At 42.1% G+C, this 27433-nt stretch overlaps 2 protein-coding genes and 1 non-coding gene across 10 annotated transcripts in view; 2 read left to right on the top strand and 1 right to left on the bottom strand.

Annotated features, from left to right (window-relative positions):
* Nucleotides 1-4982, bottom strand: part of CA5B (carbonic anhydrase 5B) — a 34592-nt gene extending 29610 nt beyond the window's left edge. For 4 of the 8 annotated variants that reach the window (XM_074359407.1, XM_045505067.2, XM_045505070.2 and 1 more), the window contains exons 1-2: nucleotides 4793-4981; nucleotides 3311-3441 (exon numbers count right to left, since the gene is read on the bottom strand). The gene's annotated coding sequence lies outside the window, so the exon portion shown is untranslated. Of the gene's footprint in view, nucleotides 1-3310; nucleotides 3442-4792 lie in introns of all 8 variants that reach the window. The other 4 variants (XM_074359409.1, XM_074359408.1, XM_045505071.2 and 1 more) reach the window with 4 other exon arrangements.
* The window catches only part of CLTRN (collectrin, amino acid transport regulator), a 129368-nt gene that overhangs the window by 34883 nt on the left and 67052 nt on the right, over nucleotides 1-27433 (top strand). The gene's annotated exons all lie outside the window — the stretch shown is intronic.
* On the top strand, nucleotides 6106-6210 carry LOC123612151 (U6 spliceosomal RNA). The gene has a single exon (XR_006719351.1). It is a non-coding gene; the product is annotated as a U6 spliceosomal RNA (small nuclear RNA).

The following is a 27433-nucleotide window of genomic DNA, read 5'->3' as shown; positions in this document are numbered from 1 at the left end:
CTATGTATTTGCCTATTCAAGATATTTCATTTAAGTGAAATTGTATAATATTTTCCCTCTGAGTCTGGCTTATTTCACTTAGCATAATTAAACCAATACTTCTTAACCAAAGCCGGATGTGATGACAGCCCTGACTTAATTCAGTGGGAACATAGAGGGCAGAGGCTGTAAGTTTCAGGAGGGGGTGGGCATCTGAACCATGTGTCATAGGGGAGAGTTTAACAGGAAGGGCAAAGGCAGAGAGATGGACAAGGATAATGTCAGGGATGATGAGGACATTTGGGGGACAGGGATGCTTAGGAGCCAAGGCCAGAGGAGACAGTGGGGTTGAAATGGGAACAGCCTTGGGTTTGTTCAGTATTCAATCCCAGTGTCAGGGGGAGGTGGGCAAACATGTGGGAAAGGCCTCCTTTCTTGCTTACAGTCTAGATAGAAAAAGGGGCTTAGTAAATCCCTGGGAGGCAATGGTAATTACAAGGTACACTCAACAGAAGAGACATGCTGATTTGTCCTTCGAAGCGAAGGTTGTGATAAGACAATGCCAAAGGCATGCTTGATGTCTGAGGGAGTTGTACGGAAAAGCAGGCACGCATTTGGCTCTGTACAAGGCACTGTGTGGGGTCTGCGGCCTGTTAGCATGGCGACCAGAGAAGTCTGGGTATAACTGATCCTTGGTCTAGCTCCACAGAGCCATCGGGAAAGCACTGAGGCAAGGCTGAGCCGATGCTGCAGGCTGGGGCTGACTGCCAGGGCCATGGCCATGCTCTGGGGACTGCCCTGCACTCTGCAGTCATGCTGTCTTGGCACAACACTGAGGCCAATGACACCTGGCCCAGAGGAAGCATCTCCTGCCCACTTCCAGACTGGCTCTCTAGGGCTTGGTGGACATGAGAGTGCCAGAGGACCTGACACCCCCCTCACTCTTGGTCATCTTCCACCATGCCCACCCAGTGGCGGGCAGCATGTGTGGCTTGGGGATCTGAACCTCTGTCTCCTGAGAATGCTGCTGATCTCACTGCAGGGAGACACTGACTCTGAAGATTACCTTTTATGTTTTTAGACAAAAACAACAAAACCCAAAATCCTGTGTTCTGTAACAAAGCTAAATGTATCTGAACTTTCCACCATCCCAAGTCTGCTATAAATATTTTTTGAGATGTTAGCCAAGCAGACGGTCAGGGGACACAGTGTAAGGTAGGGCTGGATGGGGATTTGAGATTAACTTGGGGTATATGAATTTCCAAGGGACTAGAAGACTTTCAGATGTTATTCCATGTGTATAGAATGAAGTACTGATGGTGTCTGATGACTGTCAGCACAGCACAGGATGGGCAGGAGTGGACCAAGTGTGGAGCCAGGAAAGTCAGTGAGGACGCGATTCTTTTAACCACCCTTCATTCAGTCAATCGCTCTTTTATTCTTCCCTTCATCAGGACATCAATCAAATATCTATTAAATGGTCACACTGTTCTAGGCTCATCAGAGGAATAAAACAAAGTCCCCACCCTTGTAGATTTACGTTCTAGTTGGGGAGACAGATAGTAAACAGCAGTGTAATACTTAAGTCAGTTGTAGACAAACTAAAATATATTCTGTGAAAAGTAGAGCAGGGTAAGGTGAATTTGGAGTTCCACAGGGAAGGGGGTGTTGCATTTTTAAATAAATTGCTCAGGAGAGGCCTTATTGAGAAGGTGAAATTTGAGCAATGGATTGAAGGAGGTAAAGGAATTAGTTATATGGCTCTCAGGAGGAAGGGTATTACAGGCAGAGGGAAATGCCTGTGCAGAGACCCTGAGGTGGGAGCTTGTCTGGCACATTCAGGGGACAGAAAGGAGGCCAATATGGCTGAGTGGAGTGAGCTAGAAGTAGGAGACGAGGTCCAGAGGTAATCGATGCCAAAGCAAGCAGACTTCTAGGCCACTGTAAAGGTCCCCCATTGTGGGGACACAATGGAGTTTTTTGGAGCAGAGGAGGGACATAATCTGATTTACATTTTTAAAAGACCATTCAGGGCGCCCTACTGGAAGCTGACCAGGATGGAATAAAGAAATAGGGAGCCCATTCAGGACAATCCAGGGGCTGGAACTTCCTAGTCACAGTGGAGGTGGTGAGAGGTGGTTGAGTACTGAATATATCTTGGAGATACAGCCCATAAGATGTGAAAGAAAGGACTGGAGGATGACTGGAAGATTCTTGGCTTAAACAACTGGAAGGATGGAGCTGCCATGAACTGAGATGGGGAAGGCTGTGTGTGGAAAGGTTTTGAGTGGGAAATCAGTGGCTCAGATTTGGGCATGTGGAGTTTGAAATGAAATTCCAATAATCCAAGTGAGAGAATATGGTAGAATATTCTATTTTGTGGTAGAAAGAGGATGACTTCTTCAATAAAGAAACAGAACCCTGCACGAGGAGCAAGTGGGGAGGGAAGGATGGCACTCTTACTGCTAATCCTATTGGATTTGAGGTGCCAAGGGGGCAGGCGAGAGGAAAGGTCTAGGAGAGTTGGCAATGCGGCTCTGGTGCTCAGGAGAGGTCGTGAGTCTAGAGAGAAGGAAAATCCCCTCCCCCAGGAGTAAGAGGTGTATAGAGGGAGACTACCATGGAGTGATGAAGGAGGCCAAGAGACGGAGAAGGAATAGTGAAAGGCAATCATGGGAGGAACGGAGCACGAAAGGTCAGGGGCAAGGAGGGTTCCAGGGAAATCCTAATAGAAAGAAACAGAATTTAACTAATACTAGGCTGCAACACATGAGCTTATTTATGCTCAAGCCAAAGGTGAACCCCCTTTTACATTAAAAGTTAGAATTTATTGAAAGATGGTTATTTAAACTTACCCATGGATATTATAAAGCCCAAGCTAGTGAAATCACAAATGTTTAATTATCAAACATAATACGTAACAATGAACCACTAGGATACATTACTGGATGTAATTACTGTCCTTAAGTTTGTTCTTAAAGATGGGACCATAGGCTGGATGGGCCCCAGAAGAGCTAAGTTTCCTGTACCTTATGCCTTTGCTGTCACTAATTATTAATGTATGTCCTTGGATCTTAATAATTCATCCCTTATCTGCTGTTTTGCAGACTTTGAAATGTGTGAGGAAAAAATGATTCTGAAAGCCTTTAAAGAATCATTCATAAATCATGTATTTCCTAAATGACAGTCGTTTGAACTCTGCTTGATTAAGCCATATATATGTATGTAAAAGACAGCAAAAAAAAAAAAAAAGTGTACTCTGACTAAAGATTACAATTAAACTGGAAAAACAAATTCCTTGATTCTCATCAAATTGACTTCCTTTACTCACCTCCCAATTTCCAAAAGAAGCAAGCCTTTTGCAATTCCTTGAATTGGAAATTTGAGATTATGTTGCCATGTCTTGACTGAGAAAGCTGAGTTTCTTCCTCTCACCCACTTCTCTGAGAGCAGGATCCCAATCTGGGGTTGCCAAAGGTTTTAAAATAAGTTTCTAGTAACTGCTTTGTGTGCTGCAACTAACTGCCCCAGTGCGACCAGTGAGATGAAATACATTTCCCTCCTTCTATCAGATTTCCAGAATATTCCTATTCACTCAGTCTTACTGTGTTCTGTGAGTGCTCACAGCCTATTACCTGGTTCCAGGGACAGCAGGGCAGGTGTGTACAGGGCAGAGAGAATGATGCCCTGCTGCTCTTGGCCTTTTGGTGAATTTCAGTTCTGGTACTACATAAAAATTGAGTAAAGGAGGAATGCCCTAGTAAGCTGAGAGGTTTTCCATTCCCAACATATGCGAGAACAGTGACCATTCTGAGGGATGTGCAGGGGCAGATGAGGGGTAAGGTCTGGGGCAGCTTCCCTCGTCAGAGAAATCTGGCTACTCCTTTCCATATCCCAGCAAGGTGTTTAATAGAGTGGAGATGGCCAGATTACCAGTAAAGGAAGAAGGGGAAGCAGAAAGCAATGTGGTTTTCAGTGGCTGGATGAGAACAAGTTCTATCTAAATTAAGGTATACACATTAAATTCTTGTATTTCTCAAACATTCCCAGTGAATATATGCAGGAGGGGAGGGCACTTACATTAATATTAACAAATTGCCACCAACCTCAAGACAGTATCTTTTAACATCAAATGCCACAAAAACTCACAGACATCAACAATGTTTGTAATTTAGAAATTCTCCTCCAGTCCTGGGGTGGGGCACAAAACAAAAAGGCAAGAGGGAACTGCGGAATGGAGAAGGCTCATACTTGTCCACGTGACACAGCTGTGCTGCAGATCCCCTGCCCTGGGGGTGGTTGTAACTCGTCCTCAGACCCAGGCGTATTGTGGGGTGGGAGGTGGGGGGAAGAAATACAATGCAGAACCCAAATCAGTCCCAGCTTGCCGCGCATCGGTTTCAGGAACTGCAGTCTCAGATTTGTAGCCCTTACTCCAGTCTCCAGCTATTTTACAACAGGTTGGAGTTTCTTGAGTTATTCACATCTAACCACCCCTGACAACACTCCCTCCTAAGGAATGGCCCTCAGCTTGTGGCCCGACAAATTCCCTGAGACAGCTGTTTTCCTGTCGAGTGCAAATAATCCTAAAGAAGGTGCAGCCATCTGGTTGGTGACTGGGCAGTTGTAGGGGGAGAGGGAGTGATGCCCTGCTGGCCTCCGCAGTCCCCAGCAATTACTCGCAGGACCAAAAGCTGTCAGGGATCCAAGACACGGCGTGGTGGACGGAGGGCGGTGTGAGGAGGGTCCCAGCCCTCCCCGAGTTGTCGTGTCCCCATTATAGCCCCTACTGCTCTCAGCTGTCCGTCCTTACCTGAGCGCTTCTGCAGAGCACGAACCTTGTTGCAGCTTGTTCCAGTACCGGACCGGTGCCTTGAGCGCTTGGACATCATAGCCACGCCCCACAGCCCAGACCACATTCCTACCGCCTCTAGGCCACACCTCACATGGAGTAGCCACGCCCCTCCAGGCCTATAATCCCTGCCGTTTGGTCTGGCCACCCCCCTCAGGCCAAAGCCATGCCCTCATCACCCGGGCCACGCCTCCAAGTTCCGCCTGCACCCTCCCCTCCACCTTGGTTCCACCCATCAGTTCCGCTCTGGCCCCGCCCCAGCCCCGCCCCTCCAGCCAAGCCCCGGGCTCCCCAGTCTCAGGCTTGACTTAGTCTTGGGAATTCGAGGTTGCATGGGCGGGCCGTCCCACCCCCTGTCTCTAGAGAAACCCTCTCAGGCCCTGGGAACTGAGGTCTGGCGACATTTTATCTGGTGAAATCAGACCGCAGGCTTAAGAGCCTCGTCTAAAAAATTACTTTCCTCAGATTTCTCCCATTTCCAAACATGGAGAGTAGATATACTGGGAGCAGATGGCTCAGTAGGGAAAAGCAAACACTGGCAGGGTCTTGCAACCGTGTTCCTTCCCACTAGTTTTCATGTCCACTTTACCCGAGTTTCTTGGACCCAGTTTTCGTGTCCTCCGAACTAGAAATATGGAACCGTGTTTTTTCCAGCCAATTTTCACATCCTCTAAACCAGAACCGTGGACCCGTGTTCCTTCTGGTCCCTAATGGGATGTTAAGTGCTAGGCAGAGGAATGGCGTAAACAGAACTCCCGTATTTCCTGATGTCTCCAACTGATGTCCTTTCATAGGTACCCAGTGAGCTCTTGCTGCCTAGGGCCTGTCGAGATAGTACCACACTTAAACTGAAACTCTGGTTGCTGCCCTGAGTGTGCTGAGATTATTCTGCTAGACTTATTCTCTCCATTTGCGACACTGGGTCCACAAGGAAAATGTGTAGAGGTTACAAACAGCTTTTCTACCCCTGTACAGAAATCTCTGATTCATTCATTCAAATCATATTTATTGAGGGACCTCAGTTCCCAGGCCCTGACAAATAAGCCTTAAGGAGTTTACAGTCTGAAGTTGTCCCAGCTTGAGTTTGGACGTGACAAGAAATGATGAGAAAGAGAAAGATATGGCAAGGGGTTTATAGGTAGAAAGGATTTGATAATCACTGGTCTTCTTGATTTGATTAGTAGGAATATTTTGGGATAGCACACATAGGAAGCCACTTTTATAGGATGTCGTACACTTCTTTACACAGTAAGTTCTCAGTAGATCTTCATGGAGTGCTCGCTTTGGCAGCACATATAATAAAATTGGAACGATACAGAGAAGATTAGCATGGCCCCTGCAAGGATGACACACAAATTTGTGAAGCGTTCCATATTTTTGTTTGAGATTTGCAAATGATAACCACTATATATAAAAATAGAGAAAAAAATAAATTTCTTCTGTATAGCACAGGGAACTATATTCAGTATCTTGTAATAACTTTTAATGAAAAAGTATGAAAATGAATATATGTATATATATGTATGACTGGGGCATTATGCTGTACATCAGAAATTGACACATTGTAACACATTGACTATACTTCAATAAAAATAAATAAATCTTAAAGGAATAGTTACCTTTTTTGCATGCGTAGAAAGGTAATATTTCCCTTTTGTAGCAGTAAGATTTGCTGCTTCTGTTTCTTCATGTGGCAACAGTAAAGATTTTATGATAGCATATTTAGTTACTTTTTCCTTCTCTTCCCACCCTCCATTCCATTTCTGGCTTGAAGATAGTGGGAATAGTCAAAATGTTGCACTAGAAGGAACACAGAGAAAAGAACAAGTTTCAACAGAATACTTTTAAGCTCACCCTGACCCTGAGAACCCTGCCTCATTTATAAAATGTTTCAACTGTCAGTCATTTTTGCATGAAAAATTAACTCACATAGATAAACAATGTTTCTTCTGCACAGGGAACTATATTCAATATCTTGTAGTAACCTATAATTTTATAAAGAATTTGAAAAGGAATATACGTGTAAATATGACTGCAATATTATGCTGTACACCAGAAATTGACACAACATTGTAAACTGACTATACTTCAATTTAAAAAAATCAAAAGACAAAAACAAAACTCACAGACATTGGTCCAAATACCACCTTTATAAATTAGTGAGTTGATTTTTATATAGTTAGTTCTACCTCACCTTCCACAAATGATTTGAAGCAGATTACTAAAATATAGACATTACTGGATAAAAGAAATAGTTGAAGGAGCCAGAGAAAGGGGAACATAATGGAAGAATAATGCAGCCAATGATGAGTCAGCATTTAACTGTCCCAGCCATCAGATCAAAGCAGTTGTTTAAGGTGGGCCAGAGATTTGCCCCCAAGCTTATGAACGGCAAGAGAAAAGAGGAAATAGCAATCGTTTAAGGTCTTCCAGTGTTCATAAGATAAAAATCAACCTTCTGTTTTGTTTTTTAGAAACAGTTTTCCTTGAATTTTAGTCCTAGAAGAAATCCTGTTTCTTCATATAGATGCTGTAGTGACCTAAGTGGGAAATAGTGTCATAAGGAGTTAAACACAGGTCCCCTCAATGTAAACTGTTGATGCAGTCACAAAGCACAGTACATTAAATCACTCCTATGAACCATCAAAACTTTTCTGTTCATCCAAGTACACAGGGCCCTCAATGGTCTGGCTTAATACAGGGTAGCATTTTGATAATCTTTCCCCAGGATGGCAAATAGGTTTCAACTCGTATGTCAACTTTGAACTATTTGTAATGACTGCTTGAATAACAATGTTGACTTTTGTGACTTTGTACAGGCTCAGAAGGAAACAGTTCTGTGACTAGCATGGGTGCAGAATGGGTGAGTGGCTGCATGCAAAACGCTGTTTGATTTGTAGAAATAGAGGTCTCGTATCCAGGGTTTTTGTGTAGTCACTCCAAATCAAGAATTCTCATTAGAGGGCTTTTGATAAATATCTGTCAGTAGAGAGTTCAAGGTCTCTCACTCTGTCCACACATGCTGGTCTTCCCCAGTCTGCTCCTATCTCAGAGCATTTTCCTTTGCTGTTCCCATTGTTTGGACCATTCTTTGCCTAGATTTACATGGCTAGGTTTTTCTCATCATTCAGTTCTCAGCTAAAGTGTCATCTCTTTAGGAAGTCTTTCTTAATAACCATATCTGAAGTTGTGTCTAGAGCCTCTCAGTCTGTACTCAGCATAGGGATCACCTGGAGATCATGTTACAATGCAGATTCTGACTCAGTGGTTCTGAGATACGACCTGAGATTCTGCATTTCCAGCAGTCTCCCAGGAGATGTAAACTTGATGTTTCACAAAAGACACTTTGAATAGCAACCTCACTTCTCAGTCTCTATCACATTATCTGTTGCATTTTCTTCATGTTGTATCTCCCAATTTGAAATTATTTCTTTATCTGTTTGTATATTGGATTGTTTGTTGGTTGATTGTTTACTAGAATGTAAATTCCATGAGAGCAGAGACTGACCAGTTCATTCAACTTTGTATTCCCAGCACTTAATACAGTACCTGGCACATTGGTGGATGCTCCATAAATATTGCTGAATGAATGATGTTGTTCAGGATTAATTGATTCCTTTATCTCTTCAGTGCTGCTCATTTATACACCAAGAACTAGAACAGGCAGTCCATGAACTGCTAGTTACTGATCCAAGCTGAGATAAGAAGCTTGAACTAGAATGTAAATCTGATATGTCACTAAGCACATTGTTTAGTTAGGATGACTTTTTTTTTTTTTTTTCATAGCAAGGCTGTCTTGATGAAGGAAGCAATGGGTTGTTTTCCGTTCTTGGGCGAGATTCTCTTCTAATCCTAGACTGCTAACAGGGTGAGAACGGGCACCTGCTAATGGGACACATTTTCAGTAGCACTGATATAGAGAATAGAAATATATAGTATATTATATAATACTTACATATTTATATTTTTTCCATCTTCAGAAAACTCATAGGCAGGTAGAAATATACATTTAAATATAAAACTACAAGATTTTTAGTCACTTGCTATAATAAATAATTGTGTAAGATAACAGAGACTTGTGGGAGAAAATGGACAATGTTTTGAGAAAAAGAATTGCAGAAAAAAATGGGGAGCTGTGGGATAGAATAGAAAATTATGGGAGAAAATGGGTAATTATAGAAGAGAATGGAGAAGTGTGGGAGAGAATGGGGGATTTTGTGAGTAAGGGAAGAATTGTATGAGAAAAAAATTGTGGGATAGAAAAGAATGATGGGAGAAGGAACTCTGGGAAAGAATGAAAAATTGTGGGCAAGAATAGAGAATTATGGGAGAGACAAGAATTTGGGGCGAGAAGGAAGGTGTGATGGTTAATTTTATGTGTCAACTTGGTTGGGCCACAGTGCTCAGATATTTGGTCAAACATTATTCTGGATGCTTCTTTGAAGGTGGGATTTGGGAGGGATGAGATTAACATTTAAATCAGTGGACTCTGAGTAAAGCATATGCCCCTCCATAATGTGTGTGGGTCTCATTCAATCAGCTGAAAGCCTTAATAGAACAAAGACTGACGCCCCCACCCCCCACCCCGGAGGAATTCTGTCAGCCAACTGTGTTTGGACTCAACTCAACTCTTCCCTGGGTCTCCAGCCTGCTAGCCTACCCTGCAGTTTATGGGGTTATCTAACCTCCACAATCAGCTGAGCCAATTCCTTAAATAGATCTCTCTTTCTCTTTCTTCCCCCGCCCTGCTCTCCCTCCCAGTATATATGTGTATCTCCTATTGGTTCTGTTTCTCTAGAGAACTCTAATACATGAGGTATTGTGGGAGAGACAGAGAATTGGTGGCCTCTTACACTTGGCCTTGCCACCTGAGCTCAGTCCTAATCACTTCCCCTAATGCCTCTTAGACTCAGGACATTCCCTTGGCTGCTCCTGTGCTCCTTCATGGCCATCCCTCTAGAGTCATGCCTGTCCACTCTGCCTGACCAAACCTTTCTCTTCTGAGCCACTTTCCATCCCTCTTCCCTACCATGCTCCTCCTTTTCCCAGGCAGTCTTTGCACATTAGCCATGCAGCCTGGGCAGGCTTCGAACGTTTCATCTGGGCCATGGCCTTTTCCCTCTTATTGCAGCAAGCTAAGTCCTCTGCTCAGTGCCCTGACTACCCAGCTACTGCCAGAGCCACATGCCTGTATACCTTAATAGACATGCCCACTACCAAGGAACCACAAAGAATTTAGGGAAACATACAATTATGGAAGGAAGAAAATTGTGGGAAAGGTGCATCATGGGAGGAAATAGATCTGGAAGAGACAGAATTGTGGGAGAAAACCAACAATCGTGTGATAACATGGAGGACTGTGGGATAAAACAGAGAACAGTGGATGAGAACAGAGAAATGTGAGAGGCAGGGAATTTGGGTAGAGAGAAGGAATTGTGGGAAAGGCAAGGTATTGTAGGAGAGACTGAGAATTCACCCTCTGCATTTGCCCTGCCTCTTCTGTTTTGTCATCTTTGCTCCTTCATGACCAGCATGCCCCCTAAAGCTCCACCCCACTACATACTCTACCACTATGGCCACTTCCCCAGGTGTTTCCTTGGCACCTTATTCTTCATTCAGAGCCCCCTCTATGCTGCATTAGACCCATGTTCTCTACCTAAGAGTCACAGAGAAGAGGAGAAGACCTAAAGTTATGGGAGAGAATTCTGGGAGAGATAGGTAATGGTGGGAGAGAATGGAGCATTTTGGTAGAGAACAGAGAATTCTGGTAGAAAATAGAATTTCAGGGGAAATGTAATGAAAGGATTGTGGGAAAGCATGGAGGACTGTAGGAGAGCACATGGTATTGTGGGATAGCCATAGCATTGTGGGAGAGCATGAGGAATTGTGGAAAGGCAGCAGAATTGTGAGAGAAAACAAAACATTGTGGGAGAGACAAGGAATTATGGGGAAAGCAAGGTACTGTGGGAGAGCAACAAAAAGAATGAATTCATCCATACTCTACCTGTCTCCTTCCTACAGGACCACTCCTCACCTTCTGGCTATGCTCTCTTACTATGAGTCATGCCCTCTCTCCTAAGTCGTGCCAATTACGCTCTTTCATGACCATACATCTCAACCCAGCATATGTGTCCTGTAAGGGCCACACACCAGTTATCCATAGCCATACTCTGGCACTTGTAGCCAAGACCCTTATCTGCCTACCAGTGAGAATTGTGAGAGAGACATAGAATTATGGGAAAACAGAGACTTGTGGGAGATAATGAAGGATTGTGTGGGAGGGCATGGAGTATTCTGGGAATAAAAGAAAGAATTATGAGAGAAAACAGAATTGTGAGAGAGCACAGGGGATTGTGGGATAGCCCAGAATTATGGGATTGCACAGAGGATGAGAGAAGTCACAGGATTATGGGATAGTATGGAGGATTGTGGGATATCCCAGAGGATTATAAGAGAGAAGTACCATTGTGGGAGAGCAGGAGCATTGTGAGAAAGCATGAGGAATTGTTGGAAAGCTTGGGGAATTATGGGAGAGCAGGAAGATTGTAGGAGAGCTGGAGGACTATGGGAGAGACAGAGGATTATGAGAAAGCACTGTTGGATTGTGGGAGAGCACAGAATTGTGGGACAGCATGGGGCACCATGGGAGAGCATGGAGGGTTGTAGGAGAGAGGTAGCATTGCAGAAGAGCACAGAGGATAATGCAAAAGAACAGAATTGTGGAAGAGCAAGAGGATTCTGGGGGAAAACAGATTTGTGGGTTAGTACGGAGAATTGCAGGAGAGTCAAAATTTGAGAGAGAAAATGGAATTGTGGGAGAAAGAGAATTCATTCCCTGCTTTCCACCCTTCTTTCCCTCAGGACCCAAGCCTCTCACATTCTGGTCATGCCCACATTGAATCATATCCCTCACTTGTAGGCCATACCACCTCCTGCCACACAATGCCTCTCTTGCTGGGCCTGCATGCAGTGGCTCAGGCCCCAGAGCTTGATTCCAGTGGCATTTGTATAATGAAGTGAGGTTATGGACCCCTGGTCCTTGTCTAAAAAATGAATGTATGCTCTATTAACTCGTGTGGAGAACTACATTTTCCCTCCACAGTAGCAAGATTTGCTACATATTATTCTCCATATGCTAGCAGTAAAGATTTTAGATCACATTTTAGTTCCCTTCTCTTTCCTTCCCACCCTTCATTCCATTTTTTTCCTTGAAGACAGTGGGAACATTCACTATGTTGAGCTGGAAGGAACATAGAAGAACAACATTCAACGGAACACTTTTATTCAGCTCACTCAGACCCTGAGAATTCTGCATCATTTATATAAAATGTTTCAAATGTCATTCATTTCTTGCCTTAAAAAATAACAGGAAATGAGAACAAATGCAGACTGTGTAAGCACTGTGTTAACTTTTATGTAGATAACAATAGCTTACTTCTACAAACCTTTGAGGCACCTTGGGAAATTACAGACAATATTGGATAAAAGAAATTTTGAAGGAATTGAGGAAAGGGGAACTTAAAGAAAGAGAATGATGCAGCCGATGATAAGATGAAATCAAGCCATTGGATCCGGAACTTTTCCCTTGTGAACATAGAGGAAAATGTCCTTATTAAAGGTGGGCCAGAATTTGACTGTAAGCTTCTGAATGCCCATCAGAAGAGAGAATGACAATCATTTTAAGGTTTTCCAGTGTTCATAAGATAAAAGCTAGAGGTTTCGTTTGATTGATTTTGACAAGTACAGTTTGTCTTGATTTTTAGTACCAAAAGAAATCCTGATTCCTCATAAATACAATGTTGTGAGTTAAGTGGGAGATAAGTGTCATAAAGAATCACACACAGATCTGCTCAATGAAAATCATTGCTACAATAACAGAGCACAATGTGTTAAAACAATGCTATGAACTATCTGGACTTTCCTGTTCAACTGGGAAAGTATTCAGGTCATGAATAGTCTGGCCTAATCCAGGGTAGCATTTTGATTACTGTTCCCTAGGATGACAAGTAGCTTTCAACTTACAGTTTAACTCTGATCCATTCATGGTAGCTGCCTGAATAACTTCACTGGAAAGTTTTGTGGCTGAGTCCACGCTCAGGAGGAAAAAGTTTTGTGACTGATTAACATTGCAGGATGGGTGAGTGGCTGCAAGCAACAGCCTATCCAGCATCTCTGACTTGCAGGAATGGAGGTCTTGCATGTAGGTCTTTTCCAGTCCTCCAAAAATGACACTCCTCATTATAGGTTGTGATAACTATCATATGGTAGAGTGTACAAGGTCATTGTTGCTGGCCGAAACTTCAGGGCAGAAACGAGATATTGAATAAGTCATATGCTTTGTATATCAAGCAAGAGGAGAGTCGTTTAAGGTTCTGTTATGAAAATGAGAGCATTTAACCAAAGTAGTACATAGCCCGATGTCCCCTCTGCCCCTTTATTAAAACTGGTAAAGGAAGTACATTTGGGTAGGGCCAAACACCTCTGGGTAAACTCCAACAGACAGCCTAATAGGCAATTAAAGACAGAAAATCCTACTTCATGCACGGGTGCAAAGATTTTACCCTAGGAAAGCAAGCATTATGTGCCAAGACCATGAAAAACTTTCAATATAACATGCAGGAAGCTATGTAAATAATTAAACATTCTAGGAGGAAATGCCAGAAGACTCTCTAAGCCTTGCTTTTCGCTCATTATATTTTATTGGTCTTAATTCACAGGATGAGACACACAGACTGACATGCATGCTTCCCTTTTAAGAAAATGTCCTTTAAATTCTCACTTTAGTAATATAACCTTCCCACTCAGTTTGCCTAATTTTTGTTTTGAAGCAGTAGTGATTAACTTTCACTGAAGTAAAACAATGTTGGCTTGTGAAAAATAAAGTCAAAGTTCCTAATGGTGATGGCTGTTAACCTACAAAATTTCATGAGCCTTTTGAATATCCTAGTTTCATGAGATTTTCTCACAAGATCCTGTGGAGGAACAGCATTCTCATAGGGCCACTACAGTGAGACAAAGCAGCATCAACAACTAGGTATTACTGTTGAAAAGTGGGAGAAAAATTTTAAATCATGTAGAGATAACATGAAATCTAGGATTGCTTTCCAGGAAAATGCAAGAAAATAAGCATATATCAAATTGAAAAGGGGAACTAACAACTGATAAAGAATGTCTGTGCACAAACAAATGCATGCAAAAAATTTTGACAAAAACGAACACTTTGGCAGAAAAAAAGGGCAAAAAATCAAATAAGCAATTTACAAAAAAAAAAAGAAATACAAATGGTCATTCAACATATAAAATGTTTAGCTTTTTAGAATTGCAAACCAAACATACTCTTGTAGTATTTGTTTTGCCAAAAGAGTTTTGAGGACCATAATACCCAGTGCAGGATACTGGAAAATGAACATACATAAAGTGCAAAAAACATGTACACTGACATAAAACTTTTGAAAGGAAATTAACATGTATTGAAGCCTTACATTTTTGCATAACTTTTAAAGAATTGAAGTACAGTTGACTTACAATATTATATTAGTTTCAGGTGTACAGTATAGTGATTCAATATTTTTACAATTTATAATCCATTAAAAGTTATTTCAAGATAATGGCTACAATCCTCTGTGCTATACGATATATCTTTGTTGCTTACCTATTTTAGATATAATAGTTTGTAACTTTGTATCTTTTCTTTAATTGAAGTATTATTGATTGCAATATTATATTAGTTTATTTTTACATAATTTTGACCTTAAAATTTTAAGAATTTATGCCAAAGATATTATTACAAATGAGCAAAACATTGTTAGCTTCCAGAATATTTGTTATAGCATTTTTTATTTTAGTAAAAAGGAGAAAATTATATTTAAAAGCATATGACAAGGGGCGGAGGGTGGGAAGGGATAGACAGGATTTCAAAATTGTAGAACAGATAAACAAGATTATACTGTATAGCACAGGGAAATATCCACAAGATCTTATGATAGCTCACAGAGAAAAAAATGTGACAATGAATATATATATGTTCATGTATAACTGAAAAATTGTGCTCTACACTGGAATTTGACACAACATTGTAAAATGATTATAAATCAATAAAAAATGTTAAAAAAAAGCATATGACACATTCATAAAATGAATGCAGTATTAGACCATCATGGAAAACTATATTAAAGAGGAATATTTAATGATGTGGAAATATATTCAATATACACTGTTAAATTTAAGAGAGAAGGTAACAAAGTTTCATAATAGTAAAATCCCAGGGGTTTTGTTGAGATATAATTAACATATAACAGTGGAAGTTTAAAGTGTACAAAGTGTTGATTTGATACATTTGTATATTATAATATGATTACCACTGTATTGTTAGCTAATACCTCTATCACGTCACATGATTATCATTTCTTTTTTTGTGGCGAGAACAACTAAGATTTAGCCTCTTAACAACTTTGAAGTTTATAACTCAGTATTGTTGACTATAGTCAATATTCTGTGCATCAACTCTCCAGAACTTGTTTATCTACTAGTTGCAAGTTCATACCCTTCAATGACATCTCCCCAATTCTCTCACCCCCAGCTCCTGGTAACTATCATTCTACTCCCAGTTTTGTTTTTAAAAAGAAATCTATCTGTGTTTACACACACACACACACACACACACACACACACACACACACACACACACACACACAAAGGAAGACTCAAGGTTAAGAAAGATATGTTCCAAATATTTAGAAAACATTTAGAAATAATTAACAATGGTCATTGATGCTGGTGGAATTATAGGTAATTTCTACTTTTCTCTTTTGGCTTCTCTGTTATTTTCTATTAAAAACTTGTATTACTCTTTTTCCTACCTTTAGAAAAATGATGCAACAAACATTGAGAAACCATAATTCAAAAGAGAAGAGATTTTCATCTCTTTTCAAATGAATGGCTTACACTGACAAAAACTCAGCATTTTACTGTCTTCAATCCTAGTCACATAAGTGACTAAGTAAAAGCAAAAGAGAAGCATTTGATACTTTCATGAAGTTTTAAGGCCAAAGGAAAGCTGAATCAGATTTCTCTCTCTCTAACACGGCTTTGTTCCTCGATGCAGATAATCAGCTTTGTTATAATCTCTATCTATTGGCTTTTTCCCCCAAGATGCCTTTATCTAGTCTAACATTTCCTAAGATAACTTCATCTAGTCTGACTTCACTTTCAGGGGTTAGTTACATGAGCTGTTCCTTCTAGGCAATTTCCATCTCACCTAATAGTGAAATTGCTGGAATGACTGAGTTAACTTTTGGCCGCCTCTCTGTCTAGTACGACTCTTCCTGACTCTGTGCCCTTGTAACCAAGGTGAAGGGGATGAGAAGAAGCTTCCTCAGGTGGAGTTAGCTGACAGAAATGGGTCATCTGTGATAGACTGTTACCCTCACTAGGAGGGAGAAATGATTTGACCCTCAAATGATATGCTGTGTTGCAGAAGTGTAGTTGTCGAGATTTTTCTTCTTGTTGCTTTAAAAATCCAAAATTTCTATTTAACAGCAGGGTCACCCAGTTTAATTTTTCCGTCCATGGTTTTCAGGCCACAAGGTGGAATTTGGGGACTGAATTCATGAAGAGGCAGCGTGGTGGAAGGGAAAGCCCTGACATGGACCTGCCGCGGGGCCTGACTGGCACCTGTAGAATGCCCGCTAGGGGAAGGTTCTTCCCGCTCATTACCTTGACCCCAGCGCATCTCTGAGCTTCGTTACAATTTCACTGTTGACCCCTGATGACCCAGGACGCAGTACTGTTCAGTGTGGTGGCGACAGTGTTCAAGTATAAGGCATCCAGGCTGGTAAAGTGGCACCCATTCCATCCTTCTGTTGTCTCCAGTGCCTTAAACACCGGATCCTGGGTTTCCTCATATGTAAGATGACTGTAGCACAGCAACTGTGAGGTGCTGTTTTGAGGGTTAGAGAAATAATCCAGCGAAACTAGTTCATGGTAGGTCACTCCTAATGACTGCTCTGTAGCTGCACTGACCAGTGTAGTTGTTTAGCCACTGTTTTTTACTTACATCAAATTAAATTAAGGAACAGTTCTCTTTCTTGGCAGCACTAGCCCCATTTCGGGTACTCAGCAGCCACCTCTGCCCGGTGGCTGCCGTGTCGTGCATATTGTACACATGTTGAGAAGTGCAGGTATAGAACATGTCCACCATCACAGAATGTTCCATTGGACAGCACTGCTCTACCGCGTTAACTTTGATGTTACACAACTACCAGACCTTAGGGCTGACCAGAGCCATTCCCTTAGCATTGGAAGCTCTCCTGGATGTTTACCTGGGGAGGTGAGAGTCAGAGGAGGCCAGTCTTGGAAGGGTGTCCTTTGTTCACCAGAGATAGAAGGGAGTGATGTTTGTTTCCTAAATGAAGATAGCGTATCTATAAGCCAGATATTTCAGCCCTGAAAAGATGGAAAGTTGATGCCAAGGAGAACCTCCAGAAAGGGCCAATTTCCACCGTGCGTTTAACCAGACAACAGCGGGAGAAGGGGCCGGGGGAGGATTCCGACTTTTGAGTCAGCAGAGAAAATATTCTTTGGAGGTAGAGTTTGGAAAGGACGACTAATCTGTTTTCCAAACAGATTTTCTTTGTAAATAACTGACAGGAGATGAGCTGCTTCTATCAAAGTATTAACCCAAATGATGGGGGTTAATCATTAAACCTTTTAGGTGGTGGCTTGCTCGTTTGTCTGATATTCTAATCCGGGTCACAGAATGGCTAAGGGAATTTAACTCAAGGGCAGGGTTTGTTTTCTTCCTTTTTTTCTTTCTCTATTTGCCTTTTGTTTTCCATTCTGAAATTGTGTTGTGGCCTCCTTTTCCTGGTGACTGCTATTCATGTTGAACTCTGTGAATCAGGTATGTCACCTCGAAAATTAAACATAGATTACATTTTCTGTTGTTTGATTGGCAAGTCTTTGACATAAAGAATTCAATATTTTTCTGAATTTGCAAATAATGTCAAGGCTTGAAAGTTGAGCTTGTGACTGTTTTATGAGTTTGGAAAAAAACATTGCTAAACCATGTGATGACTGGGGTGAAACTTTTGGGAATATTTGGGGCTGAATATTTGTAGCTCTGTTTTCAGGTCATTCCAGTTGCATTAAGTACTAAGACTTATCAGGCTCTGTTTGGCACATTTTGTCATCATATGGTGCTCTTTCAAGTGCTCCGTAGCCACCTACGTCTAGTGACTGCCACATTAGACAGCACAGATATAGGACATTTACATCATTGCAGAAAGTTCCATTGGATGGCACGGTTCCATGTCATTAACTTTGATTTTTTTACAATCTCAGACCTTGGGGCTGACCAAGTCCATTCTGTTTACCAAAAAAATGCTTTTAAAATGAGCTTAATATCAGATTAGCTCAGGAGATAAAGCAGTAAGTGGAGCATTTTCATGTTCATTTTAAAAATTGATTTTCTACCAACACTATGCTTTCTTTGTTAATGGGCCCTTCTGCAGAGTTACCTTAAGCTTGAAGAAATTATTCCAAAGACCACAATCTGATGTTTTATGAAAGTAATAATGGATTCAAATAGAAATTGTTAATAAAATGATTTTGCTTATAGTATTTACTATATAGTATAGGCTAGAAATCCAAACTGATGGATAAATATATGCAACTAGTATGCATCGCTTGATCTGTGAAGACATAACTGAAATATAAAGATGTGTTCAATTCACTTTGAAACATTTATTGAGCACCTATCATGTGTCAAGTATATGCACAATAGGCAGCTAAGCTGCCACAAACATTCTTGTCCATATATTTTCCATTTGCTTTCTTTTTCATGGGTATTTACCAAGGAGAGAAATTATAGGTCATAGGGTATACATATGTTTAGCTTTAAAAACTCTTTCCTTATCCTCTTTTAAGTTGTACATTTCAATTCCTTTTATGCATGGAGCCTATCTCCTTGAAGGCCTATAGAAATAAGTTATGTTGAACACACAAGCTTTCAGTTCTTTAACACTTGCCCAAGGCAAGTGGTTCCATTGACAGGATACTTAATCTAGAACTACATCAATCCTGTTCTGATCTTGCTTGAGGCTTTGTTCTGTGACCAGAACTCAACTCCTACTCATCACCAGTCAGCTCACACTCTTGGAATTAAAAGGAACAAAGAAAGGACAGGAGATCAGCTCAAATTATACCAAACATTTGAAAAACAACTCAGATTCATGCTCCGAGGAGAGCTGGCTGGCATCTTCAATTTCATCTGCTGCACTGAGCTTATCATTATCATTCTCATCTGCACTTGGGCAGGCTCATCCCCATGTCAGCCTTCTGTCAACAAGCCTTTCCTGTCTGAACAGTGTTTGTGTTGATCCCTCATCAACAGTGGTCTTTCTTGATTTTTACATTTGTAGACATGAAATCTTTCTACACTGTAGCTCTTTAAGCAGGGAAGCAAACCAATAGGAGAATGAAACTCCAATTCATTTTCACTTATATTTATGAAAGTCACTTTGAGGAAAGAGGATCCTAAAATTATTCACTAAAGTGAGGATTTTGACCTTATTTGTATTTCAGCAAGTCATTCTATTCCTGCCTCAAGGTATCTCAGATATACATGGGAGCCTATCTAAAGCCAGTTCTTCCTTTGTACTCAGAGAGTTGTTTCATTGCAATGTCTATTCATTTAAAAAAATCCATCCCCCGAGCAAAATAGCCATTAATGACATATAAGAGCTTCCCCTGGTTTTCAGTCAATGAGAATGCCTCAGACACACTGGTGGCTTCACATTTTGTCTGCTGATGGGTGGGGAGGCTATAAGGGACTTGTGTTGAAATTGCATTTTGACAGCAAGCTCCCCTTTCACTGAGATCTCACGTTTATATAGAGTAGATGTGAGAGAGGTACTGATAGAAATTATTATAGTCTGAAGTCCCCCTAGATCATCCCCTGGAGCCACTACTGTCTACATACTTACACTTTTACTTGTGTAAATTTGCACGAAAAAGCAGCAATAAATTTTGGGTCACAAGTGACATAGCTGACAGCTATCACTAGGCCTATGGTACACAAAATCTCCCAAACCCAAATGGGGCAACATAGTTGACTCCTGAGTGTCCTTAGGAAATGCTCTTCATGGTATCTGTAGACCAGCAGAGAGATTGGTGGTAAACATGTATTATGAAGGAAAAGAACTGATTACTTTGTTAATAATAGGGTAGGGTGAGAACTTCCTTATGTTCAGTGATCACAGGAAGGCGTCCGTGAAGAGTTACCATTTAAGTCAGGACTAGATTAACAAGAAGGAGCCTGTAAGGGGAAAATGCTCTGGGCAGGAGGAGTTAGCTCTTGGCAGGACGCCCTGAATGGAGAGATGGGCTGATCTTGCCGCCAGGCAACAGGAGTCCCAGCAATACTGCTGTCAGGGCGCTGAGTGATGAGGGCTGCCTAATGAACCGGGATGTGTTTAAGATGCACTACCAGCGCTGGGCCCAGTTCTCCACACGTTGCCCTAAAGGAGGCTGCATCTTTACATGAACAGGTTTCCCCTATGGGGGGGGGGGCACCATGCAATGCAAGATGGGATTGGAAACAACTCTGCAGACAGGCTACCTCTGTCAAGTATGGTGAGTGAAGGGAAGACACCAGTAATTTGGCAGCAGGGTCAGGCTTTAAGTCTTCTGCCTTTCAGAGGTCTTTTGGTGTTAATGTGGGGCAGAATAACTTCTGGAGGGTAGCTGCTATGGGATGAATTGGGTACCGTCAAAATTCCTATGTCGAAGTCCTGATGCTCAGTACCTCAACATGTAACTGTATTTAGAGATGGGGTCTTTAAAGAGGTAATCAATGTAAGATGAGGTCCTATAGGTAAGCCCTAATACAATATGAATGGTGTCCTTAGAAGAAGAGATTAGGACACAGACTTAAACAAAGGAAAGACAAGGTGAAAACAGAAGGAGAGGATAGCCATCCACAAACTAAAGAAGGAGGCTTCAGAAGAAATCAGTACTGCCCACATCCTGATCTCGGACTTCTAGCCTCCAGAACTGAGAAAAAAGTAAGTTTCTGTTATTTAAGCCACCCAATTGGCAATATTTGTTACAACAGCCCTAACAAACTAATACAGTAGCAAATACCCCTTTCCAGGATGGCTTCAGGGATCCAGATCTTGGACATGTGTTGTTTATTTGGTTTTTTTCCTCATTACTTACTCTATGGATATTGGAGAAAACTGAAGATACTGAGATAGGCTAGACTGAAAATGTAAAGAGTAACTCACTAAAGATAGTCAAGTAATTAACAGAGTAGTGAGTACCCTCATTTACATCCCCCCTTTCCCCAATCCTTACTACACTATCTCTTATATCAAGCATGATCACCTCAAGTGACACAGAGCACAGTGTCTCCTCTGCGTATTTGGAAACCTCCAGGGGTGGCAGGGCTGAGGGGGGCAATGGGTTCTAGCGTGCAGACACCATGCAGCCCGGCGGGTGCTGACAGCCAGTCCACTCTGATGTGTTGGTGCCCAGGCTGCCCTACTGGTTCTGTGTTTTGAATAACACACTTGCTCGTCTCCCTGCCCACCTCAAGTCAGGCAGAGACCACTAGTAGAGAGAGGGGGTGTCTGTGAGGGAAGAGATTGGCACCTTCCTTTGTGATTGGGTGCTCTCCAACTGGCAGACCTTCTCAGGACAACTTGCAGCTTGCCACCAGAGTAGCAGCACCTGGAGTTCTAGACACTGTGATGGTCCACCCACCCCTGTGCCGTGGGTGGAACATAAGCTGGTTGCTTGAGGGTGAGTGAGGACAGGTTTGCAAACTGTCTGCACTGGGATGGATGCCTGGGGCCACATGGAGGCTCCGAGGGGAGCCAGATCTGATCAAGTCACTGTCTGCTGGGGCTGAGTACCCAGTGCAGAAGGGAAGGCGTAGAGTGGGGCTGGGAGGGGTGAGATGAAAGAAGTTGGCCAGAGTGCATCGTGCACGTCAGGGGAAGGTGTAGCTTGCAGGTCCCCAGACAGTCTTCCAAGGCCCCCCGAGTGCACTCTACACGGAGAATGTGAGGACTCCTGCCCCGGCAGGGACCATGAATAGCCAGAGGGCACCACAAGGAGAAGGAACCTTGCTTTTTTCTTTTCTGTCTGATTCTCACCCTCTCCCGCCTCCCTTTCCCATACCTCAGTGAGCAGGAATGGGGTGGGTGGGGAGGAAAGGGGCGACATGCAGGAGGAGCTGAGCCCGGAGAGTAAAGGAACAGAGCGCACTGCTCAGGTCAGCACTGCTGGGGGAGAGAGCCTGGGTGTCAGACGCAGGAAGACAGTGTCATCGAGGTTTGGCTAAGACTGGCTTGACCTCTCTCACAGCCAGAAATGACATGAAGGCTCCATAAGCTGCTCTAGATGTTTTCAGGAAGCCAAGGAGAAGGAGCTGACCTGGCCCACGGCAGTGGTGTGCAAAACTGAAGCCTCTTCTTTGTTGTGATCTAATGAGGGCCTGTGATGGGAGCTGTGGAGTTAAGTAACCTCTGTGGGAAGCCTGCTGTGGAGGCCACTACGTGGGCCCTGAGAGTCAAATGATGGAAAAATCCAGGTCCCACACAGCATGGGCCCACACTCAGGAAGCTGGCCCTGGTGGACGTTATAGGAAGATGGACAAGGTGTGACAGAAAAAAAGATACTTCTTTTAAAATCATTACTTACAGATCTTGACATCAAGTCATTTTCTTACTATTTCCTGGATTTTCTGAAAAGTAGAATAGAGGACAGAAGGGAAAGTTTAAGTGATAGAAAGTTCTGGTGACATTAGGTCAGGTTACTTGAAGTTTTCTTGGGACTTTGATCGAAGATGGCAACCACATGTTTTCAAGTTTTTACAATAAGCTTTAGGCCAGATTTTCAAAAATACTTTCAGAAAACTTTTTGAATGTTGAAAGTATCTCAAGAAAATATGATTAAGTTTAAACTTTAGTCTGTTTTCCCGGTAAATTGAGATTTTACCTGCCTAGTTTACTCAAATATTGGCTTTTGGGGATAATTTATCATATTCAGCTGGGGGGATAGAAGTGTGACCCAGGCACAGTGTTGTGTTTCTGAGTTAAATGGTGGGGGGCATGGAATGGGTTTCTTCCTCTAAATATGCAGGGATAAGTCTTGTGATCTGAGAAGGAACAACACGCTGTTGTATCCATGGTAAGGGGATTAACGGTCTTGTGCTTGTAAAAGAGCAGCCCGGCCCCTTTTTAGTCCTTTGATTTCCAGTAACAAGAGCCTGATTCTTCCCTCCCCTGGGAGGCAGTTGGCCCTGTCTGGCGCCAGGGATGGGAAACGGGAAACGGCCCGGGAGCCAGTTCTGAGAGAATTACCTTCAGACCAGGGTTCCCCACACTCGAGGAAAGGAGGTGGACATTTTTGCCCTTTTACCGATTTGCTGACAGCAATTTGTATGTGCATAAATATTGTTCCTTTGTAAAGTAGTCAGACAAAATTATTATTCAAGTGAATTCAAAGAATTCCAACAGACCCATCTATATTTACAAATCTTGAAAATATAGGATTTCTCTTCAAGTCGTGCTAATGGCATTTCAGTTTATTTATTTCCATTGAGGCAAAATTGACATACCACATCATATTAGTTTCAGGAGAACAACAAAATGATTTGCTATTGTTATATACTGTGAAATGATCACCACAGTACTTCTAGTTAACATCCTTCACCATACATTGTAACAGATTCTTTTTTCTTATGAAGAGAACTTTTAAAATTTAGGCACTTTAGTTTCTTTCTTACATCAAAACATTCTTTCAAAAGACATGGTTGGTTCAATAAGTGTTGGTGGCTGATAAATTTCCCATTTTGTGCAGATCTTAGTGGCTTTCAGTGAGGTCACATTTGGAAGAAAGACCATGGAAGAAGTCATGCTAGTTGTGCATAATCTATAAATGGGAGGAATTTGCACCTTTTGGGCGCTAAGTAAATTAACTACTGAAATCTGTACAGTCCATCTTCGTGTAACTTCCTGTAGCACCAACTTTCCTTACATGTACACCTTTGCTTGGCTACCCCTAGCTACACTATATTCAGACGTCTTCTTATACTGGAGAGTTTTCTGTGTTGTTACGTTGTCTTGAGTATTTCTGATTGGGAAACAAAGTTTTAGGGAAGTCGTCTCCCTCCTTTCCTGCCTCTCTTTTCTATTATTGCAGCGCTGGCCCAATTTACTTCGTCAGTTTGACTCTTTTGGAATAATGTAGAAACAGTGAGTAAAATCAATGGAGTTCATTACTCCATTTTGTTAATTCATTCATCCATCCATTCTTCTCACAATCCCTTACTGAGGGCGCACAAGGGCCACACTTCAGGAACACAGGGGCTCACAGTGCAGGTCAGACTTGAGCCGTGCCCTGAAGCCCCAGGGCCCGGAGATTCTTGTGTTGCAGATGGACAGAGTGTTTGATAGTCTCCCAGGTGACGCTCAGCTGATAAAACTTAAAAGGCTGTTCTAAGCTTGAAGACTGTGAAGTCCTACTCAAGGCAGGGATCAGAGCCCCTCCTGACAAAGACTGTGGACAAGCCACGTGAAACCCAGAAGCCCTTTGCCCTCCCCACTGTCCTGGGTCTATTCTCAGACGAGGCATGGAGGCCTGAGGGCAGATGCTGGCATCTCGGGAGTTTTTGCTTGCATTTGGGCTTCAATCTTCTGGTGAGCTCAGAGGCTGTGACCTTGATCTTCAGGGGTCTTAACGGCACTAAACTTCTAGACCTGGCACTTATGGGCAGGGCCATGGAATCTAAAAGCCCTTGCAGTAGGGCTCTTTTCCTACCCATCCCTGGCCATATTGGCTAATCATTGTTAGTTCTCAGTAAACATTTGTGAGTGAATGAAGCATGCTTAACATCTCGGCTCTGAAACCAGGAGCCTGTCTGTGGGGTACGGTGGACACAAGAAGACAGTGTCCTTCCACCCATTTCTCCCTCTTGTCGCAGCTTAGTCCCCTGGGTGGGTATTCTCCCGGTGACCGTGGCGGGAACGGCCATGGTAGGAGTAGCTCCCCACTGCCTGGGTTTTACCTCTTGTTGGACCTCGGTTTCTTACTCTTGTGGTAGCCAAGACATCAGTTCATTTCTCAAAGCACCATCCAAACAAGGAGAAAGCTGCAGCACCCAAGGGTGTCTCCATCTTCTTCTGCAGCCTTTGCCTTGCAGCTGTCTCCAGAAGCAGGGTGTGCTTGTCCCTGGCCCCTTCCTCACACCCTTGCTACTATAGGAAGTGGGCTTACCCGTTCCTAGTTCAACTGCCTACATCTGAACAAAATGTAAACACATCTCTGTGATTACATTTCTACAGGTGATGTTTGTAGAGGACAAGTTTACTCTTTTGTTTGCTTAAAATCTTAGACGTGACTCTTCTTGACCGAGTCATCATGTAGGACGGATACTAGTATTCTTCTATTGAGGAAAACCCTGAGCAGCTAAGACTATGCACCTTTTTTGCTAACATGAATCTTGGAGAAATGATGGAAATGGTGCTTCTTAAGACACCAGTAGAATGAGAGATACCCTGATAAATACTCAATACATTTGAATACATAACATAACTAATTTTTTAAAATTTGACATAATTATTAAGACCAGCATTATGCTGATGGATGCCAGTATCTTACAGTTTAATACAGCTTTCTTATCTTCAAAGTACATTTGTATTTGTGATATATTATCAATGAAGCCAGTAAGAACTATTATTGACCCATTGCCTTTTTTTTAAATTGAAGTACAGTCAGTTACAATGTGTCAGTTTCTGGTGTACAGCACAATGTCCCAGCCATGAGTATATATACATACATTCGTTTTCATATTTTTCCATTAAAGATTATTATGAGATATTGAATATAGCTCCCTGTGATATACGGAAGAAGTTTGTTTTTTTAATCTATTTTTATATATAAGGTTAACATTTGCAGATCTCAAACTCCCTAATTTATCCCTTCCTACCCCCTTTCCCCAGTAACCATAAGATTGTTTACTATGTCTGCAAGTCTGTTTTCCTGTTTTGTAGATGAGTTCACTAGTGTCCTTTTTTTTCCTTTCTTTAGATTCCACATATGAGTGATCTCATATGGTATTTTTCTTTCTCTTTCTGGCTTACTTCACTTAGAATGATGATCTCTAGGACCATCCATGTTGCTGCAAATGGCATTTTATTCTTTTTATGGCTGAATAGTATTCCATTGTATAAATATACCACAACTTCTTTATCCAGTCATCTGTTGATGGACATTTAGGCTGTTTCCATGTCTTGACTATTGTATACAGTGCTGCTATGAACATTGGGGTGCATGTGTCTTTTTGAATTAGAGTTTCTCCTGGGTATACGCCCAGGAATAGGATTGCTGGATCATATGGTAGATCTATTTTTAGTGTTTTGAGGAATCTCCATACTGTTTCCCATAATGGCTACACCAAACCACATTCCCACCAGCAGTGCAGGAGGGCTCCCTTTCTCCACACCCTCTCCAACATTTATCATTTGTGGACTTTTGAATGATGGTCGTTCTGACCGGTGTGAGGTGATACCTCATTGTAGTTTTGATTTGCATTTCTCTGATCATTAGCAATACTGAGCATTTTTTCATGTGCCTACCGGCCACTTGTATGTCTTTGTTGGATAATTGCTTGTTTAGGTCTTCTGCCTGTTTTTGGATTCGGTTGTTTGTTTTCTTATAGAGCATTTTGTTATGTCCAGGAAACTTTAAAAATAACTGCTTTGCTCCTGTATTTCTGTGTATGTGTGTGTGTGTTCGTATAAATCTGAAATATATATATTATATACATATGCATTTACAAAAGAATTGCAGAGATAACACAGAGAGATTCTGTGTGCCAGCAGTCATCGACCTGCAGGGGTTTTGTCCTCCCACCACTCCCGAGGATATGTGGAAATGTCGGGACGCATTTTGGTTTTCACAGTGGGATGTACTATTGGCATCTAGTGTGTGGAAGCTAGGGAGGCTGCTACACTTGCTACAGAAGAATAGAAAACCTCCCACAAGCCAGGGTTATCCAGCCTAAAATGGTAATCGTGATGAGGCTGCGAAACTCTGCTCTAGACCCATCACCTGCTTCCTAATGCCGTTCTGTTAAATAACCATGATCGATACATCGAAATTAAGAGGTTAACATTGGTTCAATACTATTAAACTATGGAACTTTTTGATCTCCTTTTTAAAAGACCTATGTCCTTTTTCTGTTCCAAAACCTACTCCATTTTAGTCTGATCCAGTCTGTGACAGTTTCTGCAACTTCCTTTGTTTTTGATGACCCTGCTCTGCCTGTTGTTCATGACCTTGACACTTTTGAAGACGTTTCTAGGTGTGCCTCACCTGTGTATGGTACTGACCTCATGCCCATAGCATGTGCAGGTAGCATATAGAAATGTAGTGTGTTGTGGGGTTATATCTCTGACTGAGGGTGCCGTGGCATTTACAGGGAGGCGATGAGAGATAATCACGTGATGCTAAGCTCAGGAGAGTCCCACGTAACAAGGACTTTCCTACTCATAATGCCAACAGTACCCCCATTGACACATTAAGCCCTTTCTA

This window comes from Camelus bactrianus, chromosome X, assembly GCF_048773025.1.
Source record: "Camelus bactrianus isolate YW-2024 breed Bactrian camel chromosome X, ASM4877302v1, whole genome shotgun sequence".
Classification (NCBI taxonomy): Eukaryota; Metazoa; Chordata; class Mammalia; order Artiodactyla; family Camelidae; genus Camelus; species Camelus bactrianus.
The sequence above is the reverse complement of the archived record's forward strand: the minus strand, read 5'-3'. Positions and strand labels throughout refer to the sequence as shown.